At 46.1% G+C, this 21,804-nt stretch overlaps 1 protein-coding gene across 9 annotated transcripts in view; it reads right to left on the minus strand.

Annotated features, from left to right (window-relative positions):
- AGPAT3 (1-acylglycerol-3-phosphate O-acyltransferase 3) overlaps positions 1–21,804 on the minus strand; it is a 130,817-nt gene that overhangs the window by 39,422 nt on the left and 69,591 nt on the right. Inside the window, exons 2-3 of one of the 9 annotated variants that reach the window (XM_061627525.1) lie at positions 16,566–16,715; positions 13,126–13,215 (exon numbers count right to left, since the gene is read on the minus strand). The exons of 6 other annotated variants lie outside the window; for them this stretch is intronic. The gene's annotated coding sequence lies outside the window, so the exon portion shown is untranslated. Of the gene's footprint in view, positions 1–13,125; positions 13,216–16,565; positions 16,770–21,804 lie in introns of those variants that run through there. 2 more of the 9 variants (XM_061627526.1, XM_061627523.1) reach the window with 2 other exon arrangements.

Here is a 21,804-nt window from a genome sequence, read left to right on the forward strand (position 1 = left end):
ATATCTGAGCTCTGGTCTCATGAGGTATTCAGCTGAGCCCTGCACAGAGCTATCCAGGGCACCCTTGCCTTGTCTTACCTCTATTGAGGACAGTGCTTGCACCAGAACAAAAATTATACAGCAGGAAAAAGGCTAGGTGAGAACCCTTCTTCCTGACATCAAACTGAAGTGCAGCATTTATTTTATTTTATTTGGTATGGAAGAACATGCATTAAGTGATCCCGCACCCACAGCCTGACATGGTACAGCACAGATGCTTGCACACCATGCAGGCAGTAAGACGTCATACAGACTTGCAAAGTCACTCACAATTTAGGCCACATGTGCCAATGTTTTGTCTTGGTCTTTCAACACTAATCCTCATCCTTTACAGGTCAGGCACAACATCAAAGCAGAAGACAGCACAGGGGCACCCTGCTTTCTCTCAACTTTGAGTCCTCCTAAGCTGCTTGGCCACCCACTACTCACCTTGTGTACTAGGCAGCTATCTAAGGATATAGTCTAAAGGCACATACATCTCACTGAAGCTAAGCAGGTCTGGGTTTGGTCAATGCCTGGATGAGAAATCACCTGGGAATCGTGCATATGCAGGGTTGATGAAAATCAATGATTTAAAAAAAAAATCAGATTTTATTTAAATAGGATATTTAAAATTTAAATAGGATTTTAAAAAATTTAAATCAGATTTCAAAATTTTTGTAAAACAGTAAAAAAGAGCCTAGGTCAAAGATATCATCATTAATACTAATTACACAACTTCTAATTATATTCTCTGAGTATATTAACAGTAGCTTATGGAGATGGGAGATCACTGGCAGAATAGGACTGATCAGGTTGTGCGACACGTTCTCTTGCTCTCTCAAAGCCTTGCCTATCTCTAAGTGCAAAGATAGAGAAGGTCAGTGAATAGAGAATTTGGGGAGATGGAGCAGATCTGAACAAGGAGGATACAAATGAAGTGGTAATCCAGCTCTTAACAGCAGTAGCCTCTTCTGCAAGTGTAGAGAGATCTTTTCCCCCTCTGGAATAATTTATTCTAAACTGAGAAATAAGTTAGGAACTGAAAAAGCAGGAAAACTTTTATTTCTTTTCCAAGCAGTGAACAAGGAAGAAAAAAGTGAAGAAAAAGACTGAGTTAACTGTACCACCCACTATTTTAAGTTTCTCATGTTGACTGGGTTGAAATTGCCTAAATTTTATTTTTTAAGTAACTTCATATTTATCGAAAAACTGGAATAGTTAACCAAAAATCCATGCGCATGTTCTGTTAATGTTGTTGTTTGTTGAAGAAAACTAACCAGAAGAATAAAAAAAATCTTACAGTATTAGTACAATTTAAAAGCCTGCTTGGTGGTGGTGATTCTGGCACATCATAAGAAAAATATCATTATTAGAATTGTAGAATCACAGAATGGTAGAGTTGGAAGGGGTCTATAAGGCCATTGAGTCTAATCACCGGCTCAGTGCAGGAATCTAACGTAAAGCACACCCGACACGTAGCTGTCCAGCTGCCTCTTGAATGCCTTCAGTGTTGGAAAGCCCAACACCTCCCCAGGAAATTGGTTCCATTGTTGTACTGCTCTAACAATTAGAGGACGTTTTTCCTGATATTCAGTCAAAATCTGGCTTTCTGAAATTTGGGCCCATTATTCCGTGTCCTGCATTTTGGGATGATTGGGAAGAGATCCTGGCCCTCCTATGTGTGACAACCTTTGAAGGACTAGAAGAGTGCTATCATATCTACCCTTAGCCTTCTCTTCTCCAGGCTAAACATGCCCAGTTCTTTCAGTCCCTCCTCACAGGCTTTGTTTCTAGTCCCGATCATCCTCATTGCCCTCCTCTGAACCCGTTCAGATGAGGCCTAACTAGTGCGGAATAGAGGGAAACTAATACTTCATGCAGTTTGGAAGCTATACAGGCATACCCCACTTTAACATATGCAATGGGACCAGAGCGTGTATGTAAAGTGAAAATGTACTTAAAGTGAAGCAATTATCTATGCATGTACTGCACGGCAATCGCCACTAGATGGCAGCGGCGCCATGCCATTAAGTGTCCGTAATTGCAAAGCACGCGTACGTTAAGTGGGGTATGGTGGCGTATGGAGCATGTATGTTATAGCGAGGTGACGTTAAGTGAAGCGACGTTAAGCGGGGTATGCCTGTACTTCTGTTAATGTAGTTTAAAATAGCATTTGCCTTTTTTACAGCCACATCACTCTGTTGGCTCATATTCAGCTCATGATCAACAACAATCTCAAGATTCTTCTTACATTTAGTATTGCTGAGCCAAGTATCCCCCATCTTATAACTGCACTTAGTTTCTTTTTCCTAGGTGCAGAACTTTGAACTTAACCCTGCTAAATTTCATTCTGTTGTTTACAGTCTAACGCTCCAGCCTATCAAGATTACTTTGAATTTTATTTCTATCCACCAGGGTATTAGGTATCCCTCCCAATTTTGTACCACCTACAAATTTAATAAGTGTCAGCTCTACACTGCATCAGCAGTGTCAGGGGGGGGCTGGAAATTCCTGGGTCTTTGGCAAGGAAGGAAAGTCCTTAGCCAGCAGTCGGGTTGTAAATCTGCCAGGCCTATCCGAAGCGTACTTGCCGAGTCAGAAGTCCAGAAGCGAGGTCAGTGGAGGTCCGGGATCAATTGCCAAGGAGGTCAGTCAAAGAGATGCTGCAGGAAAACTAGGTCTACACAAAGCCACGCCTGACGTTGCAGTCAGCAACAGGCTGCAGCCAAGGTGTGCCTTATAAAGAGCAGGATGGACAGCAGGTGTGAGCCCTCAGCGTTTGGGCCTTAAGGAGACAGGCCTGCCTCTCTTCTGCCTGACCTTCTGCTGTCTACGTTCTGCAGGTGAGGGGGGAGTATCCTGTTCACTGTCTGTGTCTGGCTGCAGGGCCTCTGCTGTCCCTGGAGTGCTCTGCAGCTGAGGGGCAGAAGGAGCTGAATTCTCAGGAGGCTCCTCCGTGTCTCCTGCTGCTCCTGGGTCTGCTGCTGTTACTCCCGAGTCGTCCTCATCTGAGGAGTCCTCTGACGGGGCCATGACACTATCCCCCGCCCCACGACCAACCCTCCGCCTCCCGCCGGGGCCCGGCTTATCCGGGTAGCGCTGGTGGAAGCGCCGGACCAGATGAGGGGCATGCACCTGCGCCGCATCTTCCCATGAGCGTTCCTCAGGGCCGTACCCCTGCCAGTCTATGAGGTACTGGAGGCGGCCCCGATGCCTCCGGGAGTCCAGGATCTGCGCCACTTCGAATTCCTCTTCCCCGTTGACTTGTATTGGCGGCGGGGGCCGTGGTTGACTACTCAAGGGGTGAGGCGGGAGAGCGGGAGCAGTGATCTATGGAAGACAGGGTGAATGCGGAAGGAGGCAGGGAGTTGGAGCCGGAACGCCACCGGGTTAATTTGCTGGGTGATCCGGAAGGGACCTACGTTCCGAGCCTCCAGCTTGTGAGACGGCCGTTGCGAACGCAGGAATTTGGTTGAGAGCCATACCCGGTCCCCTACCTTCAGCGGCGGGCCTGGTTGGCGGTGGCGATCAGTAAAGCGCTTATACGCGTCCTTGGCCTGCTCCAGCTGCTCCTTCAGGACTGCCTGCAGGGCTTGCAACTCCTGCAGCATGACATCCGCAGCGGGGACCGGCGACGGGGGTCGCACTGAGGGGAAGAATCGGGGGTGGTAGCCGTAAGAGGCAAAGAACGGGGTCTGGCGCGTGCAGGCATGCACAGAGTTATTATACGGGAACTCCGCCAGCGGTAACAGATCCACCCAATTGTCCTGTTGGAAGCAGGTGTAACACCGCAGGTATTGTTCGACGGTGGCGTTGGTACGTTCTGTTTGTCCATCTGATTGAGGGTGGTGGGCGGAGGACAAGTGGATCTGGACGTGCAGGGCCCGAAACAGGGCCTGCCAGAACCGGGCGGTGAACTGGGCTCCTCGGTCAGAGATCAGGTGGTCGGGGAGGCCATGGCACCAGAAAACCTGGGTCAAGAACAGTTGCGCAGTTTCTGGGGCAGAGGGTAGGCCGGCACAGGGGAGGAAATGGGCCATCTTGGTGAGCAGGTCTACGACTACGAGGATGGTGGTCATTCCCCGGGAGGCCGGTAAGTCCGTGATAAAATCCAGGGAGACCGAGCGCCAGGGCCCGGGGGGGGTAGGCAGTGGGAGCAGGAGCCCCGGGGGCTTGCCGGGGTGGCTCTTGGCTCGCTGGCAGGTATCACAGGCCGCTACATAGTCCTTGACGTCCGCTTGGACCCGGGGCCACCAGAAATTCCGTAGGACCAGGTGGAGGGTTTTATACGTTCCAAAATGCCCTGCCGGCTGGCTGTCATGGCAAAGGTGGAGCACCTCTCCCCGCAGAGCTCCCGGGGGAACGTACAACCGGTTCCGGTGATACAAGAGGCCCTGCTGCAAGGAAAAGGGGCTGTCCCAGGCGGGCATCCCTGACTGGAGCTCTCGCTGCTGGGCCAGGGCGTAGGGGTCCTTTTGCTGCTGTTCCTGCACCCGGTCCAGGAGGGATTGCGGCTGGTGGGTAGCGGCGAAGTTCTCTGGGCGAAGAATTGGGCGAAGGGGGCGATCAACCTGCTCGGCTCGGTATTCTGGCTTGCGAGGGAGCGCGTCTGCTAGGGTGTTTCGGCGGCCAGGAAGGTAGGTGACCGTGAACTGGAACCGGGAGAAAAACAGGGACCACCGGATCTGGCATTGGTTCAGCCGTCTGGCGCTTTGCAGGTGCTCCAGGTTTCGGTGGTCTGTTCGTACCTGGACCGCATGGCGTGCCCCTTCCAGGAGATGACGCCAGGTCTCGAAGGCTACTTTGATGGTCAGTAACTCCTTCTCCCAAATGGTGTAGTTCTGTTCCGAAGCGTTGAGTTTCCGGGAGTGAAACGCACAGGGGAGCAGGGACTGCTTGCTCCCCACCGGCTGAAGTAGGACCGCTGCCACAGCCTTATCCGATGCATCGGCCTCCACTATGTAAGGTCGGGTAGGGTCGGGTTGCTGGAGGATGGGTTCAGATGTAAAGGCGTGTTGGAGGCGCCGGAAGGCCTGTTGAGCGGCCTCCGTCCAAACAAACTTCTCTTTGCCTTGAAGCAGGTTTGAGATGGGCGTGGTGAGTTCGGAGAAGTGGGAGATGAACCGGCGGTAATAGTTGGCGAAGCCCAAGAAGCGCTGCACATCTTTGGGGCTTCGCGGAGCGGCCCAGTGGAGGATGGTCTCAATTTTGGCGAGGTCCATCTGGATACCCGAGGGCAAGATCCGATGGCCTAGGAAATCCACGGTCGTGAGGTCAAAGGCGCATTTTTCGAGCTTGGCGAAGAGGCGGTGCTCCTGCAGGCGCTGCAGCACCGCTCGAACGTGCTCCTTATGTTCCGAGGGGTTCCGCGAGTAGATCAGGATGTCATCCAAGTAGATCACCAGGAAGCGGTCTAGGAGGTCCCGGAAGATGTCGTTCATGAAGTGCTGGAAGATGGCAGGGGCGTTGCACAAGCCAAACGGCATTACTGTGTACTCAAAGTGCCCATAACGGGTGCGGAAGGCCGTCTTCCACTCATCGCCCTCCCGCATACGCACCAGGTTGTAGGCCCCTCTCAGGTCTAGTTTGGTGAAAATGCGAGCGCCCCGCAGCCGCTCTAACAGTTCTGGGATCAGGGGCAGAGGGTAGCGATTCCGAACTGTAATCTGGTTGAGGGCGCGGTAGTCATTGCACAGCCGGAGTTCCCCACATTTCTTTTTGACAAAGAGGACAGGGGCGGCTGCAGGGGACGTGGAAGGGCGAATGAACCCTCGGCGCAGGTTCTTGTCGAGGAACTCTCTGAGGGCTGCCAGTTCGGGTTCTGACAGGGAATAAAGCCGGCCCACGGGAATCTTGGCTCCGGGGACCAGGTCAATGGGACAGTCGTAAGGACGATGGGGCGGCAACTGGTCTGCCTCTTGCTTCCCAAACACATCCGCGAACTCCCGGTACTGTTCCGGTAAGGCCTCGGGCACGGAGCTTGCCTCCTTGATGATCAGGATGCACTCCTTCGGCCTCCAGCAGTTGGCTTGGCAATAGGGGGATCCGAGGGTCAGTCGGCCCGTGGACCACTGGATGATGGGGTCATGCCGCTGGAGCCATGCCAGGCCCAGCACGACCGGGAAGTGGGGTGCAGCAGCCAGGTAGAACTGGAGACTTTCCTTGTGCTCCCCCAGGGCCATGTCGAGCGGCACTGTCTCCTGTACTACAGGGCCCGAGGCGAGAAGCCGGCCATCAATAGTCTCCACCAGGAGAGGGCGGTGAATGGGTTGACTAGGAACCCGGTGGAGCTTGGCAAAGGACACGTCCATAAAATTGCTGGTGGATCCTGAATCCAACATGGCGGGTACTTGTAGGGTCCCCCTTCTGGGGACTGTCCGTGCGATCAACACGGTCAGATGCTTGGGCGGTGAGGAACTGAGGTGGCAGGCCCCTTGAACCATGAGGGTGCCCCGGCTCAGGGGCCTGTGAAGGCCGGGGCATGGGCGTTTCCTGAGGCAGGGGCTGTGGGTCGTTTCGCGGAACACTGGGCTGCAAAATGTCCCGGGGTCCCGCAATACAGGCAGAGGCCCTGTTGCTGGCGTCACAGCTTTTTGGCCGCAGAGAGACGTGGCCAAGCCCCTCCCAGCTGCATCGGTTCTGCCGGGGGTATAGGGTCCTTGCCAACAGGCTCCAAGGGCCCAGCCACTGGGGCTGATGCTCTGTAGACTGGCCGGGGTCGGCTGGCAGCACGCCTGCTTTCCAGCCTCCTGTCAATCTGGAGACACAGGCGTATGAGGGCTTGCAGGGTTCCAGGGCGCTCCACCCTAGCTAGCTCATCCAGGAGCTCATCCGACAGCCCCTCCTGAAACGGGTTCATGAGAGCGGCTTCATTCCAGCCCAGGGTTTGTTGCAATAGATGAAAGTCTGTTACATATTCCCCCAAGGGGCGTCGGCCTTGCCGCAGCCTGCGTATCCGGCGGTTGGCTGTGGCAGATTGGACTGGGTCCTCGAACATAGCCTTCAGTTCTCTGGTGAAGGCAGCTAGGTCGTTGAGCACGGGGCTCCGCTCGAGGAGCAGGAGCGTGGCCCATCTAGCTGCCGCCCCGGTGCAGAGGTTAATCAAGAATCCCACCCGGGTCTTATCATCTGGGAAGGCCTCTGGGCGTAACTCCATGAAGAGCTGGGCCTGGGCCAAGAAGGCTGAGAGCTGGTCGGAAGCCCCAGTAAATTTCTCTGGGAGAGTCACAGGGCATTTGGCTCTCCCTGTAGGGAGAGGGGGTGGGGCTGCTGCTAGCTGGGTTTGCAAGCCTTGGACGGCCAACAGCAGCTGGTCTACTTGTGAGCGCAGGAGCAAGTTTTCCTGCTGGAGTTGCTCCATTGTCAGCACTTCCCCCACTCCTTTGTTGCCTGCTTTGTTTGGGCTGACTGCAAACTGTCAGCTCTACACTGCATCAGCAGTGTCAGGGGGGGGCTGGAAATTCCTGGGTCTTTGGCAGGGAAGGAAAGTCCTTAGCCAGCAGTCGGGTTGTAAATCTGCCAGGCCTATCCGAAGCGTACTTGCCAAGTCAGAAGTCCAGAAGCGAGGTCAGTGGAGGTCCGGGATCAATTGCCAAGGAGGTCAGTCAAAGAGATGCTGCAGGGAAACTAGGTCTACACAAAGCCACGCCTGACGTTGCAGTCAGCAACAGGCTGCAGCCAAGGTGTGCCTTATAAAGAGCAGGATGGACAGCAGGTGTGAGCCCTCAGCGTTTGGGCCTTAAGGAGACAGGCCTGCTTCTCTTCTGCCTGACCTTCTGCTGTCTACGTTCTGCAGGTGAGGGGGGAGTATCCTGTTCACTGTCTGTGTCTGGCTGCAGGGCCTCTGCTGTCCCTGGGGTGCTCTGCAGCTGAGGGGCAGAAGGAGCTGGATTCTCAGGAGGCTCCTCCGTGTCTCCTGCTGCTCCTGGGTCTGCTGCTGTTACTCCCGAGTCGTCCTCATCTGAGGAGTCCTCTGACGGGGCCATGACAATAAGCATTCCCTGTACCTCCTCATCCAAGTCATTAATAAAAATGTTGAAGAGCACTAGGCCAGTATCAAGCCCTACGGTACCCTGCTCATTACCTCTCCCCCACTTTGAGATAAAACCATTGATAAGCACTCTGAGTATGATTCTGGAGCCAACTGTGGATTCACCTGGTAATTGTTCTATCCAGCCCACATTTAGCTAGCTTGCTAATCAGAGTATCATGGAGCACTCTGTCCAAAGCTTTGCTAAAACTGAGATAGATTATGTCCACAGCATTCCCACAGTCTACCAGGGAGGTTACCCGATCAAAAAATAAGGTAAGATTAGTCTGGCAGGATTTGTTCTTGATAAATCCATGTTGGCTTCTAGTAATCACTGCATTGTTTTCAAGGTGCTTACAGATTGACTGCTTTATAACCTGCTCCAGAATTTTCCCAGGGATTGATGACAGGCTGACTGGTCTGTAGTTTCCTGGTTCCTCCTTTTCACCCTTTTTGAAGACAGGGACGTTAGCTCTCCTCCAGTAATCTGAACATCTTAACTGAACAGTTGGAGCTGGTTCATTTCCTGAATGACTTCACAAGTTCATTCTGCTTTAGTACTAAAACGACCAAATTATCATCCCATTTTTGATGAAAATTAGTCTGAAAACAATTCAGAATTACTTAGTATGTACCTTCTATCTAATGAAACCTACATCTCTGAATATGCATTAATGTACTTCTACTAAAAAATAATGATTAAATAGAATCTTCCTCACTAGTGGTATAAACTGTGATTTAAATCATTACAATTGAATCCTTCAGAGAAGCGATTTAAATCAACCCTGCGTGTATGCTGCCTTAGGTTTCTTGATGAAAAAAAGGCAGGATATAAATGTACAATTTTTTAAAAAGAATATCTAAGTATGATTAGTGGCAGAGCTCTCTCCAGTTCTGAGTCAGCCAAAGTTTGAAGAGGCATACCCCAAAAGCCAGGTTCTGAAACATATTTTTCAGTCGCTTAAGATCCTGCTGCCATGAGGGATACAGGAAGCTGCCTTATACTGAGTCAGACTCAGTGGTCCATCCAGCTCACTACTGTCTGCAGTGACTAGCAGCAACTCTCCAGAGTCTCTCCCAGCCCTACCTAGAGATGATGGGGATTGAACCTGGGACCTTCTGCATACAAAGCAGATTCTCTACCACTCACCGAGGTATGGTCTTGCTCATATGCTAAGCATTCCTAAGACAAAACAAGAGTTTCTTTATGAAAAAGACAAAGTGATTCCAACTCCGACTCACCAGTCGCTCCCTTCCAATCACAAGAAAGTGTCTCCTTGATTTTTCACACCACAGAAAAGTTGTGCAGTCTTTGATTCATTTCAGAGCCAGACCATGGGGGTAGAGGTGGGGAGAATGAATAAGAGGCAACCGCAATGCTTCTCAAGCAGGGAAGGCAATGGCTTGGGCCCTAAGGCAAGTTAGCTTAAGTCTTCCATCCCATCTACCCCCTGCAGCGTCTCTGGGGGATTCAGGGGTCCCTTCTGAAAGACGTGGAAGGTGCTGGTAGGGAGAAGAAACTTTCACTCATGATGCCATGACCCCAGAGTCCATCAACGATCACGGCAGAGTAAAGAAGCTGCAGAGTCTCCGCTAAGGAGCCACACCTGGTTTAGGGCTCTGAGCCTGCTGCTGGAGATTAGGATACCCCTGTGCCTGACAGACAAAGCAACTGTCCATAGCACCAGGACTTGTAAAACCACAGGTCCCCCTGAGTCTGAGGACCCAAATGCCTTCCACAGAATCCCACTGCTCCAGTGGCACAAGAAGCGTACCAGGTGGTAGGCCCTGGAACATAGGAGTGCCTTCTTCAGGTCAGGCTGTTGGCCCTTTAAGTATCTACATTCTCCACAAGGGGGCAGAGGCTTCAAAAGGCTTAATTTGCTTTCAACCTTTGTTGAGAAAGTTGCTCACTCAGTGCTCTCTGTGGTTCTGCAACTCATGACCTGCCTTGTTGCCTTGCTCCTGGGTTCCAGCACAGCAGAGACTAGAAGAGGACACTGAACTTCCTTGAATTAATGTATAATATGATCCAAGCCCAATTTGGGGTGATTTCTACCTACCCCAGTAACCCCGTAATATCCCATCCTATATTATTCAGGACTCCCCCAAAACACACCAGAGACTGCATAGGTAGCTGCAGAGGGGAGGGGAGGGAATGGGATGGGACACATTCTTTTCTGAACTTCCTTAAGTATAGGATTCAAGCTATAGTTTGTCCCCATTTTGAGATATTTCATTGCCATCTGAATAAAAGTCTTTTTCGCTTTAAGTATTTTATTGTACATTGGCCACAGACCTTTACAATATTATTGAACTCATTTAAAGTACTAAAAGAAAAAAAATAAAAGATTTAAAACAGGTCAGGAAATCAGCATTAAATATCCCACTTAATAACATCATTATTACTGTTAAAACAATCATATTAAAAGTTCTAAATTTTCCAAGTAACAAGAATGCAACCTCTTCGCTGTTGGAGGAAACAGAGCCACTTTATATGTGATATACACATTTTTGTCCTCTTATAAAGAAAGTACGACATTCTGTGGAGATTGAACTCAAAATAGCTGCATAATGGGAGACAGGAACTTCCCTTTGGGGTCCTTAAAAAGTGGACAGAACAACAAGTAATGTCATTCATTTTCATTGGCGATCACTCGTGGCTGAGTAAGATTGTCTTCCAAGATAAGGTCTCTAACAGTGGGTCCGTAAGTGACTGTGGAGGCCAATTCTGGATCCACACAGCCTCCCACAGTGAGGACATAGGTTTCCAGATGGAAGATGGTTGCAATGAGGATTTGTTTGACATGCCTTCCGCTTAGCTCATTTGTCCTGTTCACCCTGGATTCATGCTTCTTTAAAGTCCACAGCACCTTTGATAATAGCCGACCTCCATTTGGGACATTCATGGGCCAAGACTTCCCAGTTCTCGATACTCATGTTACATTTTTTTAGATTCACTTTAAGAACATCTTTAAACCTCTTTTGCTACCCACCGATATTCCATTTTCCACCCTTAAGTTGGGAGTAAAGTAGCTGCTTTGGAAGACGGTGATTAAGCATTCTAACAACATGGCCGGTCCAGCGAAGTTGATGTTGAAGGATCATTGTTTCAACACTGGTAGTCTTTGCTTCTTCCAAAACACTAACATCAGTCCGTCTGTCTTTCCAAGTAATTTGCAGAATTTTCCGGAGGCAGCGTTGATGGAATCTTTCAAGAAGTTGGGAGTGGAGTTTATAAATGGTCCATGTTTCACAGGCATACAGTAAGGTCGGTAGTACAATGGCTTTGTAAATCAGCATTTTGGTCTTCCTGCGATATCCAGATCCTCAGACACTCTATGCTTCATTCAGGAGAGCTCAGAATTTCAACATCAATGTCAGCTTTTACAGAGAGATGGCTGCCAAGATAGGGGAAGTGATCAATGTTCTCCAACGTCACACCGTTAAGCTGGATTGATGGTGCTACAGAGGGACTAGTTCGCACCTGTTGATGAAGCACTTTGGGTTTTTTAATATTAAGTGACAGCCCAAGCTTTCCATATGCTTCTGCAAAGACATTTAGGATAGTTTAAAGATCTTTCTCTGAATGTGCAGAGACTACATTATCATCGGCATATTGAAGTTCTATGACAGAGGTTGACATTACCTTACTTTTTGCTTTCAGCCTATTGAGATTAAAAAGCTTTTCATCTGTTCAATATATGATTTCCACACCAGTAGGAAGTTTCCCCTCAATAAGGTGTAGAATCATAGCAATGAAGATAGCAAATAAGGTCGGAGCAATGACACATCCCTGTTTTACGCCTGATCCGACTCTGAATGGATCGCTCTGAAAGCCATTGTTGTCCAAAATTGTTGCTGTCATGTTGTCATGAAGGAGTCGCAAAATATTCACAAATTTATCAGGGCATCCAGTTTTCAGAAGGATGGTCCAGATGGTCCAACAAGTAATGTATGATGTCCTCAATCTGGCTGCATCCATACACATATCTCCGCTCCTCATTTGGGATCCCATGATATCTCCCATCAAGATAAGCTGAGGGCATCAACTGAAACCTATGTTCAATAAAAACCTTGCGGAGATTAGAGTTCATCAGGATCTTGAGATAGTGTGCCCTTAAATGATTTAACTTAAACTTAGGAAACCACATGGAAAATTGAGCACCAACGATTGCTGCTCTGTCCTCATTTGCATCATGATCAAAGATCTAATTTTTAAGGGCACATGAATTAAGGGATAAAAACCTGTCCATAGCAAGGTTATACTCTTCAAGCTTTGCCTGGCACTGCTGTGCCCAACCCCTGAATTTCAGCTGCTCAAACCAACAAAGCATAGTCAGAGATTGGTCTTCCATCCCATTTAATCTGTGCCAGTATCTAAAAAAGATAGATCAATTCTGGCTACAATCGAAGGAAGGCCTAGCTCAGCTCTCAGATGGGCTGATGGTGTTCTGGGGGGAAGTCCCAAAACCTGTTTCATAAATTTATTTTGGAGAACCTCCAACATGGATTTGAGGTGTTCCCCCCAGATTTCAGCCCCATATAGGATTTGGGCAATAATTTTAACTGTAAAAATCTTCAGAGCAGGATTCACCAACTGACCTCTCCTGGAAAAGAAAAACTTCCTAAGTTGTCCAATAGACCTAAAACTCGCTAATTTAACTGGAGCTAAGTGGTGCTTCCATGATAAATACTTGTTAAAATGCAGTCCTAAATATTTAAATGATTGTTCAATGTTATGCCCATCAATAGACCATTTATGCACTAGAGACCTTTCCCCAAAAAATACAATTTTGGATTTGGAATATTTGACCTTCAAGCGTTCCTCTTTACAAAGCTGACCAAATTTACCTAGCATTCTTTGGAGACCTATTTTGTTCAAGGAAACCGAGACCAAATCATCAGCATAAAGCAATATTGATACTTTCCGATTATCAATTGAGGGAGGAAAGAAGGACAGGGAGGCCATGCTAGGAATTAAATTCTTAATATACAGGTTGAACAGAAAGGGGGGCAAAATACAGCCTTGCTTCACCCCTTGGTTGATGGAGATTTGGGAGGCCAATTTTTACCTGCATTAGGTTCTCCTGTTGTAGTAACTGAATAAGCCAAAGCTTTGTTGATGGTAGTCACAGCCAGTTTTTGCCATAATCACTTCCTGTCTATCAAATCAAAGGTTGATGAGAAATCAATAAAAGCAGCAAAAATAAATTAGTTTGGGCTGTTGGTATATTTTCTAATTAAATGATGGAATATATATGCCTGGTCGATTATACACCTGCCCTTCCTGAACACTGCTTGCTCATCAAAAATAAAGGAGTGGTCATTATCTCATTTCTGAAGTTTAAGCAAAAGATATCTTGCATAAAGTTTGGATGCCACATTTAAAAAACTGGTAGGTCTATAGTTATTAGGGTCCAAAGGATTGCCTTTCTTAAAAATTGGCACAACAATGCTGGTCTGCCAACCGACTGGAAGTTTGCCAGTATTGTTATTATATGTAAACAATTTTGCTAAAATTGGTGCTCACCAGTTGGGATCTACAATAAAAACCTCTGGGGGGGGATCATGTCCTCCCCAGGTGCTTTTCCTGGTCACAAGGCTGCAATTAATTCTATAACTTCAAAAGGGGAGACAGGGGGCCAATCAGGAAGGTTGGGAGGTGGGCTTGCCCCTGGTGGCTGTGGTTTTCCAATGCTATCGAAGATGGCACTAAAATGGGAAAACCATTTTTCGGGTGTGATTTGAGACACATCTTTATACATGCCATAAGAAGAGTCTCCCTGTATCAGTCTCCAAAACTTTGTTTCATCCCCTTCAATAAGGGCAAGACCTAAAGATTTCCAATTATTTTCATAAAACACTCTTTTTTTCCTCCTAAGCAAGGTTTTATAATCACTCTGGTGTTTTTGGAGAAGTATGATAGCTTCATCTGAACAAGAGCATTTTACCAACCTTGCAAATCTGTTTAATTCCTTTTTCTTGGATTTGCATTCCCTGTCAAACAAAGATCATACTGCCTGGGAAGACTTAACTGAGGAGGTTATGGTCAAGTATGGTCTAAGTGCAGTGATAATGTCCCAGAATATTTCACAAATATTCAGAGATCCTTCTACACCAGACTGATAAGAGTTCTTGTAATTCAGCACTTTGTAACACTTCCCTAATATTAGTATCCATTTGGAAAATGCAAATGGACTGCCATCAAGTCGATTCCGACTTATGGCAACCCTACAAATAGAGCTTTCACTGTAAGTGATATTCAGAGGTGGTTTACCATTGCCTTCCTCTATCCATTTGGAGGGACCATTTAATCCTTTCTCACTCTGTAGGTTACCAACTATATGGTGTTGTGTTAAAACACGAGACTTTTTCCCCTGCAGATCCAGGGTTAGTTTGAGAGGGAAGTGATCCCTTTCGGATTGATCCTCAATTTCCATCGATTGAACAAATGGGATCAGTGAGGGAGATCCAAGAACGTAATCAACTACACTAGCTCCCTTATCCGTTAAATATGTGTAGTAACCATTTGAACAATCTAGGTAGGTCTGGTTTAGACAGATAAATTGGTGTTTGAAAATTATTGCAAAGAGGGCTTGGCCATATCTATTAATAGTCTTATCACATGAAGGACGAGGTATATCTATTGCTATTCCTAAATCTAAACCAAGTGCTCTTTCTACTGAGGAGTAATCTGCACCCATCCTAGCATTAAAATTTCCACAGATTAATAGGTTGTAATTAGGATATAATCTGTGAGGAGTCTATCTAGCAGGTCTTCCAGCATTGTCCGTATGTGATCATGGGAGCTAGTAAATCTGGGAGGTATGTAAATGTTAACACACATCAGATGCCCTGAATTATATCCTTGTATCGCTAGAACCTGAAAATATTTAGAAACTTGCCCCTTGACCTCAATCCCCTCTAAATCTAGAGTGGTTGAAATTGCAATAGATAACCCTCCACTCTCTCGGCCTGTTAAAGAGAGTTTCTTTGCTGGTTGTTCCCAAATCTTAAATCCTTGGATGCTTAAGGAATTTTCCTCCTGTAGCCAAGTCTCTTGCCAGCAGATTACAACAAAAGTCTGAAGATATTGTGTAACTACTCTGTCAACCAATTTATTCCTTCAGCCGGTGATATTCCAGGATAGAAATCTTGTATATGCATGCTGATCTCTATCTACTGGGAGTCAGTCCTCTGGACAGGCTGCCAGGGGAGTGGATTTATTACCTTGGGTCCAAGTATTTGTGTTTTCAACATGCAGCTATAAGGCTCCAGCCCTTCCTGACCAAAGTTCCATCTTCCTGGCTGGATACTTAGAGTTATGTGCTTAAAGATTTGCTTCCATGGTAAGAGCCCTTATTTCTTAATTCTCTTTGTTGAATAGCCTGGGGGTTAAGTTTAGGAACAGGAATCTGAGGGCTTCAATATAATATTATTAGGAGATGTTATAAATGGGGGGAAAAAATCTGTAAATTTGGTTCCCATGGGATGGAATAAGCTATGCTGTTGAGATCTTCCCTTTGGAGGACCATCTTGGCTGGGATAAAGCCAAGTTCAAGCATGCAAATTGTCTGAGTGAAATCCCAGATCTACTCTACCTTTGTTCCCTTCTCCTGGGGCTATTCCCAGTATTTCTACCTCATCCCATTCTACATTTATTTCAGTTAGGTGGCTTAATTCTGATAAACTACCCTTTTTCCTTAAAAAAGATCCTGCTCCATCTCTTATAGTCCAAGTACAGAGAGTCAATTTTATAAGTTTTCTAGACGAGGATACATCTAAGGTTCCTGGAAAGAGGATTTGTGAAAGCAATTGTTCCTCATTGCCAGAGACTCTTACTTGATTTCCTATATAATCTATTTTATACATTTCCTGCACTTCAGGAGACTCCTCTCTATGTTTAAATCCTGGTTTATTGTTCTATAACCTTGATGTACTTTGAATACGGGAATTCTTAATATTAAATTTACGTCTAAAGTTATCATGGCTAGAACATATGCCCCATCTGAATGAAATTTATCTTTAAATTTGTGTAGGAGATTCCAAAAATGAAGAGCTCATCCATTATTAGTAAATCTCAAGTTCACTCTGCCTCTCTTCATCTTGTATCTTTTGGGGTATATGCAAAAGCATTTTATGTGCATTGCAGAATCCCAATAATTGCCCGAAGTATCCAGTACATCCTGCAACACCTCTAGGTTGGACACCCAAGCACTGTCTGACTTTCTAAGAGGCCAGTTAAAAATGGTTATACTACACACCACCTTAGGAGACAAGTCCTCCTGTGAAGTCAAACCAAGACCAGATATTTGCTGTCATGAATATTGTTCCTTAATCTCAGCTCCCTGCAGGTTTCTTTCACACAGTGCTGGTTCTGGTGTGGATTGTTGGCTGGATTCTCCCTGGAGGTCATCATACCATTCATCCACCAGAATTAGATCTGGGCTTAATAGAGTTAAATTACAGTCCTCAGTAATATTTCCAAGAACATCTTCTCTAGCTGAATTACCTGCTATAGTCTCTGCATCTGTAGTCCAATCCAGTGTTATCTCTTCCAAATGCCAAGAAGGTTGACCTTTCCAAAGGAGGGAAGCAGTAGAAGTTCTTCTGGTGCCCTTAAACTCAGAATCAGAAGCTTGAAGATCAGCTGGGTTGTCATCTGAAAATGCATTGGGTGGAGCCGCTCTTATTATTCTCAATTCTATCAGGGCAGCTATTGATTCAGACCCGAAATTGTTTGTTTAATGGAAGATAAAAATTGTTGAAAATGTTTTGATTAGTTTGAGCAGAAAGGAAACACTAGTCTCTCAAATATTTGAATATATTCTCTTCCTGTTCACAACTTAGCTCGCTTGGGTCCTTTGTGGGTCTTTCCTGAGAGTCTGTAATATACTGGGTAGAGTGTAGTTTATATTTTCTTCCTGCATGCCCACTAAGTCCCTGTCCAGAAAATCTGGAACCAGTGACCAATTGCCTATCTCCTGTGGATCCTCCTCAGAATCCCAAGGCACGTTGTTCAAGAGAATCCTTTCACTGTCTTCACCCAGGTTAGCAGGATTATTGGGAGAGCCCAGACCAGGAGTCGTTGTTCAGAGAAATCCTTTTACTGCCTTCACCCATGACAGGACGATTATTGGAAGAACCCAAAGCCCAGACACCGGTCTGCCATCGTATGGAGCAGTTGGGGCGTAACTGCTGAAGATCTTCAGCTGAATAAAAGTTCATAACTCAACATAAGCATCCTTTTGCTTTCCCCATCTTAGACAGAATTTCAATCTGTGACTGTAATCCTAAACATGCTTGCTAGGGAATATGGTAAACATACAAAGGATTGCACTGTGTTCTACAACTCACAGGAAATTATCTCCCAGTGATGAACAAGTAGTCATAACACTTAGTATTATAATTATCACCTTTCAACATATACTCCTGCTCCCTTTGGATATGCTATTTAAAGCCCAGCAACAATAAACAGACAGCAACTGGGTAGCAGGAAAATACAGCTGCCCACAAGTGGACAAGTTACACTGGAGAGAACTAGCCACCTAATTTGTGTGAGATAGACAGCTCTATGAGCAGGAAACAACAACCTAGCATAATTAGTTATTTACTAATAGGGAAAAAAAAACCTTGTGGTTTAAGAAGGTACCTATAGCCAACAGACATTCCTATCAAACTTTAAAAAGCCGGGAAATTGGGCAGCTATAGTGAATGCACCAGGGGAGCAGGAGACCTGACCTCCTCTCTCAGGTATTTCACTGCCCTACAAATTTGTCAAAATTCAAACACAATTTGAGTTGGTCTTTCACCATCCAATCTGCTTCCTGCGTAGTTTAGAATAGGTGAAAGTGATCACAGACAAGGAGGAGGGAGGGCAGAGGGAAGGGAGAGGCAGGGGAGGAGACAGGACAGAGGAGAGGAGGGGGGAGGAGAGCAGGTTTGAACAGTTTGCATGCTTATTGAGTTCAATAGGATTTACTCCTGTGCATTCATGCTTAGGACAGGTGAAACTGACCATGAGGGAGAAGGGAGGGAGGGATAGGAGGGAGGGAGGGAGGGCTGGAGTGGGGAGGAGAGGAGGAAGGGAGAAGGGGGTAGGAAGGGAGAAGGGGGTAGGAAGGGGGAAGGGAGGGATAGGAGGGAGGAGGGAGGGAGAGCAGGTTTGATCATTTGCATCCTTATTGAGTTCAGTGGGATTTACTCCTGTGCAATCATGCTAAGGATAGGTGAAACAAATCTGGTGGAGGGGCAAAAGGGAGGGGGGAAGGGAGGGAGGGGAGGGGAGGAAGCTGGTTGGGTGGGCACCAGGCAGAGGGAAAGCCCCTTTGCTTTCCAAAAGGAAAACATTTTGAACAGTATCATTGTTTTTCAGGGTTTCCCCCAACTTTTTATTCTACAGCAGGCACATGTAGTCTCCCATCCAAATTTCAACCAAAGCCGCATCCACACCAGACATTTATTCCACTTCAAACAGTCATGGCTTCTCCCAAGGAATCCTGGGAAGTGTAATTTGTGAAGGGTGCTGAGAGTTGCTAGGAGACACCCTATTCCCCTCACAGAGCTACAATCCCCAGAGTTCTCTGGGAAGAGGAGCTGACTGTTAAACCACTCTGGCCACTGGAGCTCTGTCAGGGGAATGGGAATTTCCTAACAACTGTCAGCACCCTTCATAAACTACCCATCCCAGGATTCTTTAGGAATGCCATGACTGTTTAAAGTAGAATAAATGTCTGGCGTGGGTATGGCCCCATGATTATTCAAGCCAAACAGCTGTTAGTCTGGCTTTTAGAACACTGACGGTTCTTACTGAGCATGCCTGCACTTATCATAGACTTCAATGTTAATTTTATTTTTTTAACTTTTAAACTGCAGAAGATGAAGGTCAGAGTATGGTCAGTGTATACTTGCAGCAACATTTCTTAAAGGCACACACTACACCTCAATATGCAGATACCACAAGAAAAAAAAACATGTTAGCAGTTGATTTCTTCTTCAAGACCAAAAGCTGCTTTAAAGATTCAGGAGACAGGTCGACTCTCCATAATCAAAACTTTATGTTTCAGAAATGGAAGGGGCACATGCAGTTAATAAGAAAAGGATGAATCCTATCTATCCCTACCCCCACATCGTATATGCAACTTTCAGAGACACATTACAGGCATAACAACACTAGTTATCTTGTACACCCCTCAGTGCTTATTTGAATTAGGGATAAACAAGGAAGTATTTTTCTGTGAAATCTGATAAAAACTGACCTGATCCACACTTCCTGGACTACTGTGTAGATTGGAAATCAGTTACCCTGATTTTACAATTCTCTGAATTGTGCTAAAATGTATTAAATTCATTGAATTCTTTTTAAAATGCACGAATTGATATATATAAACACTTTTTAAAAAAAGCAAATTAAGGTAGAAATAGAACGGAACAGACTGAAAGCATGCAAAACTGACATGGGACTGATCCATCCTTTACATAATATGAAGTATCTATGATGCACATTTGACTGATAACGGCCACAGTGATAATATGAGAAGCAACGTAGATAGAGCAACTGTGTGAAATTCATATGGACAAAGTTCCCTGACTCAAAACTTTTTTGAGTGGGAATCCAGCAAACCAGACATTCATCTCCTATTCTCATCCTATTCTGGTTTCAGTTTTTCTTTCTTTTTATCAGACATTACAAAGTTTTATCAGTTCAGATCTAGTAGTGTTTACAGTGCACAAATACAGATGAAAACAGTGAATCAGGTACAGGCAAACATGCAGACACAGGCAAACATGCAGTTATTGCCAGAGATCTAACACAGGGGATGGAAAGCAAAGGCCTGAAAGGATGGCTGTAGCCAAGTCCAAGTTCGGAATAAACCTCCCCCCTGGGATAAAAACCAAAGAAATGATGAAATTTTAAAAGGGGTAGGCCTAGAAGTAGGCATTGTGAGAGCAGGGGCACAGGATATAAATTCAGAAGAGCAAAATTACCACAGGCCTAACCACAAGTGCCAAAGACACTTGAAGAGAGACACTGCTTACAAGTGCCTGTACGCTAATGCTAGGAGCCTCCGAACCAAGATGGGAGAACTGGAGTGCTTGGTCTTAGAGGAGAGCATTGATATAGTGAGCATAACGGAGACCTGGTGGAATGGAGAAAACCAGTGGGATACGGTTATCCCTGGATATAAACTATATCGGAAGGACAGGGAAGGACGTATTGGTGGCGGAGTTGCTCTATACATGAAAGAAGGCATTGAATCCACCAAGCTCAAAACCCCAAAAGAGGCAGACTCCTCCACAGAATCGTTGTGGGTGGTGATACCATGCCCCAGGAGGGACTTAATACTGGGAACGATCTATTGTCCCCCTGATCAAAATGCTCAGGGAGACCTTGAGATGAGATATGAAATTGAGGAAGCATCCAAACTAGGAAATGTGGTAGTAATGGGTGACTTCAACTACCCGGACATAGACTGGCCGCATATGTGTTCCAGTCATGACAAAGAAGCAAAGTTTCTAGATATTCTAAATGACTATTCCCTAGACCAGTTGGTCATGCAACCGACCAGAGGGACGGCAACCCTGGACTTAATCCTCAGTGGGGACCGGGACCTGGTGTGAGATGTAAGTGTTGTTGAACCGATTGGGAGCAGTGACCACAGTGCTATTAAATTAAACATACATGTAAATGGCCAATTGCCAAGAAAATCCAACACGGTCACATTTGACTTCAAAAGAGGAAACTTCACAAAAATGAGGGGATTGGTAAAAAGAAAGCTGAAAAACAAAGTCCAGAGGGTCACATCACTCGAAAATGCTTGGAAGTTGTTTAAAAACACTGTATTAGAAGCTCAACTGGAGTGCATACCGCAGATCAGAAAAGGTACCGCCAGGGCCAAGAAGATGCCAGCATGGTTAACGAGCAAAGTCAAGGAAGCTCTTAGAGGCAAAAAGTCTTCCTTCAGAAAATGGAAGTCTTGTCCGAATGAAGAAAATAAAAAAGAACACAAACTCTGGCAAAAGAAATGCAAGAAGACAATAAGGGATGCTAAAAAAGAATTTGAGGAGCACATTGCTAAGAACATAAAAACCAACAACAAAAAATTCTATAAATACATTCAAAGCAGGAGACCATCTAGGGAGGCGATTGGACCCTTGGATGATAAGGGAGTCAAAGGTGTACTCAAGAACGATAAGGAGATTGCAGAGAAGCTAAATAAATTCTTTGCATCTGTCTTCACAGTGGAAGATATAGGGCAGATCCCTGAACCTGAACTAACATTTGCAGGAAGGGATTCTGAGGAACTGAGACAAATAGTGGTAACGAGAGAGGAAGTTCTAGGCTTAATGGACAATATAAAAACTGACAAATCACCGGGCCCGGATGGCATCCACCCAAAAGTTCTCAAAGAACTCAAATGTGAAATTGCTGATCTGCTAACTAAAATATGTAACTTGTCCCTCGGGTCCTCCTCCGTGCCTGAGGACTGGAAAGTGGCAAATGTAACGCCAATATTCAAAAAGGGATCCAGAGGGGATCCCGGAAATTACAGGCCAGTTAGCTTAACTTCTGTCCCTGGAAAACTGGTAGAAAGTATTATTAAAGCTAGATTAACTAAGCACATAGAAGAACAAGTCTTGCTGAAGCAGAGCCAGCATGGCTTCTGCAAGGGAAAGTCCTGTCTCAGTAACCTATTAGAATTCTTTGAGAGTGTCAACAAGCATATAGATAGAGGTGATACAGTGGACAT

This window comes from Rhineura floridana, chromosome 5 (genome assembly GCF_030035675.1).
Source record: "Rhineura floridana isolate rRhiFlo1 chromosome 5, rRhiFlo1.hap2, whole genome shotgun sequence".
Classification (NCBI taxonomy): Eukaryota; Metazoa; Chordata; class Lepidosauria; order Squamata; family Rhineuridae; genus Rhineura; species Rhineura floridana.